Source organism: Haliotis cracherodii, unplaced genomic scaffold, assembly GCF_022045235.1.
Source record: "Haliotis cracherodii isolate W230 unplaced genomic scaffold, xgHalCrac1.p SCAF_26, whole genome shotgun sequence".
Lineage (NCBI taxonomy): Eukaryota > Metazoa > Mollusca > Gastropoda > Lepetellida > Haliotidae > Haliotis > Haliotis cracherodii.
The window spans coordinates 4100408-4107118 of record NW_027266282.1 but is presented as its reverse complement, the minus strand read 5'-3'; positions in this window follow the sequence as shown (position 1 = coordinate 4107118).

The following is a 6711-nucleotide window of genomic DNA, read 5'->3' as shown; positions in this document are numbered from 1 at the left end:
AATAGTATTATAGAAATTAGATATACGATTTCATATCGAGCAGCAGTTCTATAACTAATAAATACAATTCTAGTATCGATTCCCCGGAAGGCTAACCTAGACGACGTTTGTTGATTGGTTTCCCGGTTGATTGTACTTTTGGGTAAGTAAACAACTCTGCAATGTCTACGAAACTAGGCACAAATTCAGAATTTGTACATTTTGTATTACAAATACCTCTGTACATATTATTGACAGAAAACAACACCTACAACGTATACAATGAAATCAACAAGCAATGTACAACTACGTCACAGAAACAACACCTACAATGCTGATAATGAAATCAACAAGCACTGACAACTACGTCACAGAAATCAACACCTACAATGCTGATAATGAAATCAACAAGCAATGTACAACTACGTCACAGAAATCAACACCTACAATGCTGATAATGAAATCAACAAGCAATGAACAACTACGTCACAGAAATCAACACCTACAATGCTGATAATGAAATCAACAAGCAATGTACAACTACGTCACAGAAATCAACACCTACAATGCTGATAATGAAATCAACAAGCAATGAACAACTACGTCACAGAAACAACACCTACAATGCTGATAATGAAATCAACAAGCAATGTACAACTACGTCACAGAAACAACACCTACAATGCTGATAATGAAATCAACAAGCACTGACAACTACGTCACAGAAATCAACACCTACAATGCTGATAATGAAATCAACAAGCAATGTACAACTACGTCACAGAAATCAACACCTACAATGCTGATAATGAAATCAACAAGCAATGAACAACTACGTCACAGAAATCAACACCTACAATGCTGATAATGAAATCAACAAGCAATGTACAACTACGTCACAGAAATCAACACCTACAATGCTGATAATGAAATCAACAAGCAATGAACAACTACGTCACAGAAATCAACACCTACAATGCTGATAATGAAATCAACAAGCAATGAACAACTACGTCACAGAAACAACACCTACAATGCTGATAATGAAATCAACAAGCAATGAACAACTACGTCACAGAAATCAACACATACACTGCTGATAATGAAATCAACAAGCAATGTACAACTACGTCACAGAAATCAACACATACAATGCTGATAATGAAATCAACAAGCAATGAACAACTACGTCACAGAAATCAACACCTACAATGCTGATAATGAAATCAACAAGCAATGTACAACTACGTCACAGAACCAACACCTACAATGCTGATAATGAAATCAACAAGCAATGTACAACTACGTCACAGAAATCAACACATACGTACCCTCCGCCATCGTGTATCCCCGCCTGCTGAATGTAGGGCCCTATGGTTACATGCTGAGATACTCCCGCATCACAGGACACTGATGTGTTAAAGGCACACATTGCTACCACTGAAACGCATGAATTGAAAAAAAAAGAAGAAAAAAAAACTATCATGAAGTCTGAAACTGTGTTTGGGGGATTTATTTTGATTGCTGTGACAATGATGATGGTAATAATGGTTTGACTGTCGGCTGAAGTATTACGTTTTACGTATCAAACTAAACGCCGGATTAATGGTGTGAAATTGTGCACAAGCCTCTGAAAACCTGCAAAATGGTTGAACCACAAACAGATAAACAGGATCCAAGTCCGTGTTTGGGGCTTGTCAGTTCGTCTTTTCACATGACCAACTCGCAATTGATTGCAGAAAAAACAAGTATTTCAACTTAGACTTTCCATATGGGCCAGCAACCTATACTATACTGAAAGGCAAAAGAAAGTATACACTTGAAAATTGGATTGGACCAAACAATTACAAACGTTCGGCTCGGAGTCAGTATACTGTGTCTGAGTTGGGTATTCATGTTAAACTGCGGCATGGTATCTCAGTGGGCTAGCACTATGAAATAGACATTAGTCCGGACTAGTACAAGCAGATAATTGTTTTAAGTATTGCATAACTTTTTCAAGTCACAGAAATATTAGCAGAAATATTGCTGACGTGACTGAAAATTAACTCATTCACTGTAATACAAGAAGTAAAATTGTGTAAAATCTTAGTTAAATTTAGAGCACACACACACACACACACACACACACACACACACACACACACACACACACACTGTGTATACTTTCTCTTGCCCAACAACTAAGTCGAACAGTACGATGTCACAGGTCCATAAAAATGCGACACGTTGGATTGCGTGTCATCACTGTCATCGCTGTTCACACTTGGAGTGACTGTTTTCTACCCTCGATTATTTTCAGGCTGTCGTGATGCAGATTGTTCATTACTGACTGCGGTCTTGAACAACATTCATTCACTCGTATATGTTCCTACAATTTGTGTCCAGCTTTTATGAGTTGTGGCTTCTACAGCCTTTAACATACATTGTAGTTCACCCCAGCTTCGCAGTCACCTTCGTCGTTATCGACACAGAGCAGCAAGGATGTGGACGGTTTCCGTTTCCGCATTCCTGTCTTAGCGTGGTCGGCAAGGGTGTCTATTCAAATCGCCTTTATTATGAGAATGGCTTTACACCGCTTTTAATACTATCAACTAATTGATAACAAAAGACGTCACTATAAGTTTGATAGGTTACTACTACTACTACTACTACTACTACTACTACTACTACTACTACTACTGCTGCTGCTGCTACTATTACTACTACTACCTACCCGTGAAGATCCGGGTTAGAATTGGTCTTCAGCACCCCATGCTTGTCTATAGAGGCGACTATGATTGTAAGAGGCAACTAACGCGACTGGGTGGTCAGGTCCGCTGACTTAGTGGATGCATGTCATCGGATCCCAATTGCGTAGATAAATGCTTATGATATTAATCACTGGATGGTCTGGTCCAGACTAGATTATTTACAGACCGCCGTTTTATAGCTGGAATATTGCTGAGTGCGGCGTTAAACAACAAGCAAACAACGTTTGTTCATGTTCGGATTGTAAATTATTTGGGCAATGTTAAACAGGACCAGTTACACTTCAAATGAAGAACATACATTCTGTTTCATAAGGACATCGTTGATTGACAATAAAACGTATGAGCTCAATGATTGATGTGAGTGGGTATATCAGGACATTCATGCATCCACTCATCTTCTCGTGACATTCTTGTGAGAGCCATAGTCACCTTTCACGGAGACGGAAAAACTGGGTCCATTCCAAGTGTACTTGACACCATTGTCTGGGGAGTGTCGTACATGTGGCGAAAGCTTCTCTTTGACCGAGATTCGTGAGTCCTTTACATTTACTAATAAATTGCAAAATCATGTGATATACATTTTGTCATTATTGTTCATATTTTTTCAGGTTGTGGCACAGTCGTGGGGTAGCCCGTAAAGCGTTCGCTCGAATATCCGGGATTTTATCGAAAAAAGATAACTTGTCCCCGAAAGTTCTCAAAAAACATAATTATGCTTCAGACTGTTGAAAAATAGATAAATTACCTGCTACAATACATAAATGAATGAATGAATGAAGGCTCATAGTTTTAAATAAATTAAAGATATCTAGTGTTGTAGGTGTAGCAGAAATACATGTATTTAATCTCGATACAAAATGCCAGCACCTCTTGCACAGTACACTGTAGGTGATTATCTTCAGTGCATGATGGCACTGAAAAAACATGATAATTAATATATCTTCTACAGAATCAATGTTCATAAAGTGAAAGTTAGTCCGGTATTCTCTAAGCTGTGCGCACTGTCCAAAACCAATTTCGATGCAAAAATAGGGGCTAGTGTGATCCAATTGTGATCAAACAGAGGTAGTGTGAAGCGCACAGAGAAGATGAAAGTCTTAAGAACAGACTATTATTACCCAAATGGGAGGGTGAGTTTTGTTTTACGCCGCTTTTAGCAATATTCTAGCAATATCGCGGCGGGGGACACCAGAAATGGGCTTCACACATTGTACCCATGTCGGGAATCGAACCCGGGTCTTCGGCGTGACGAGCGAACGCTTTAAGCACGAGGCTACCCCACCGCCCCCAAATGAGAGAGGTGGGGTTGAATTAATATCGGTAGACTCCCAGTGAGAAATGTGATTGGCGCAATTATTAATGAAATAATTTGAGTAGTTGAGAAGAGTAACGGCACTACGTTTCATTCATTCACAAATCTAGAACATGCAACAGGGGAAGATCAGCGTTTTCATTCAAGAAATCCATGTGAGTGAGTTGTGTCCCTACGGTTCGATGAAACCCACGAGCCTGCGTATGGGGCTGACAAACGTAGAAACAAAATCGCGGCGAACTGGGATTCGAACCCACAATCATAGGTTTCTGGCATGCTAGTTTCCGGTGTGCCCAGTGGACACAACTCTGAACAGCTGATTGCGGCGCCTTAGATGACTTAGCCACCCCCAACCCAACCCTCCAACCCCACCCCATCCTCTTTGTACCTTTGATGATTATTTGAAGGTAGTTATTGAATGTTACTTTCATCGTTTTGTACGTGCTCAGCCTCTTCTGGTACACCAGCTCGGGGCCATAGTCATGCAGAGAGGGGCAATTAAATGTCTCAGTGACTCCGTGTGTCTCAGTGGTATTTGACAGGGCAGGTGGACACAGCATAGGATTAAAAGTAACCCCTACAACAGCATTGGGTGAGGTGAGATGGGATTTAACGTCGCGTTCAAGATTATTTCACTTATATGCATGCTAGTTTGAGGTAGCATATACTAGTCCGATACTAACGCAGATTTAATATTGCTAGCCACTTAGATACCATGCCGTAGTTTAACATGAATACCCCAATTGGACACAGTATACTGACTCTGAGCCGACCACTCCTTGTTTTAGTCCCTTTATGTCAAGCGCCAGGCAGGGTAACAACAAGCACCATATTTTAACGCCTTTTACGGGGATCTGGGCGGCCGCTCCACTACTAGACCACAGAAGCTGTCATATGGAGTATGAATGTTGAACACAATTTCAAGACGTATTTTCCTTTATAAACTTAACACTGTACACAACATGTAATTTAGAGTTGCACTTAATAAGTTGAAATAATTTGGCTTTGTTTGGATTCTCCCGGTAACATTTACTACTGTACTTAATTCTACTAAAACTGTATTAAGGACACACTAGCAGTTAATGATATTCATCTTCGATGGCATCTACTTTTTGTTGCCGACTGTAATTACAATATACAATTCCTTGCAATATTATTGTAACGACCAGTTTCAATTTTTAGCTTACGACAAGATATTCCAATCATTGTTAAATGCTTCCTTAACTCGAGGTAAAATATCTAAATAAATTACATAATCAAAAACTTTCAAATTACTATACAGTACAAGTTTCCTTTCACGACATACGTTTTCTCTCCGTTTCACAGAAGTTACTTTGATAATCATAAGAACCAAATAGATCCAAATTAAAATGAGAAGATTAAATTAAAAAGGCTATTTCAATCAATCCAGTGTCATTTTTCAGGCAATATGTGTATTGACTGAAATTTCCTTCAATCTGTGCATTGCCTGGGTGAATCAGTCAGTGTACATATGGCCTGATTAGAGACATTGACTGTAACGCAACTCTCGTACCTTCATATAGTGTGGCCCTACCTGTTTTATGTAGTATATGTATATTGCTGTATTTTATTGGGGTGGAGCTTCAATAAACTATCTGTCTGGTGTTTCTGTAAGGGCGGTTTGGCGGATTATGGTGTAATCTGCTAAACCCACGCTGTCGTAGATCTTGTCGCCTACTGATTAACAGGGAACATTTCTAGGATCACTTATTGATCTGTACTAGATCAACGACTCCGTGTACAATGCTTCGATCAGCGATGACTGAGACAGGGTTATACAGATGTCTTCACGGATAACCGCAAACACCTGGACTTGAATGACGTCATAATGCACTTCAATCAGCGAGGATGGAATGTTTAGGCGATACGTACGTGAGGATGATTAGGCTCCATTGTGATCGTCTACAAGATGCTTGGAGAAACGGAGAGATATTTGTATAGTAGATTTAATTATGTTTATACGTGCATTATCATTAAGATTAAAGTGTTGAAGCGAATGTTATTTCTCTCATAAATCAAGTGATTTGTTGCATATATGTGTTTTATGTTTTAAACTATTATTATGTGTATCCTCCGAAAAGTGAGAAAAACAAAACAAAATATTTATATCGATGTGTTTACTCTACATTGCAATAAAATACATTTCTTCATTATCTCGTTCGCCGTCATTTAGCTGGAATATTGCTGAGTGCAGCGTGAAAAAACAAACCAACCAACCATAATCATTATCACGTTACGAATAACCAAACTATTACAAAAGTGTGCAAATATATACAGTACACTACGGTTATAACGAACTCAAAGGGACCACTAATTTTAGTTCGTTATATCCGTAGTTCGTTATAAGCATTTCGACTGTCAGACACTATTTATGAAATTAACAAGAAAGCTACGAAGGCAGTACTTATTTATATTTATAATATCAAATCAACCATGCATAGCATGTTTTGTTGAACTTGATTGAGTTGTTCAATGCGACGCTTGCGCCATCTAAGAGACTGGTCGATCTTACATTTAGATGCCAGAGTAAACATGTGCCACCTACATGTTTAATTTCTATCAAAACAATTCTTTCAAGTGAGACAGGTATTCTCTGCCTCATCAAAACATCCGAGACAAGATTATAATTGAAATGTCTTAGGTCAA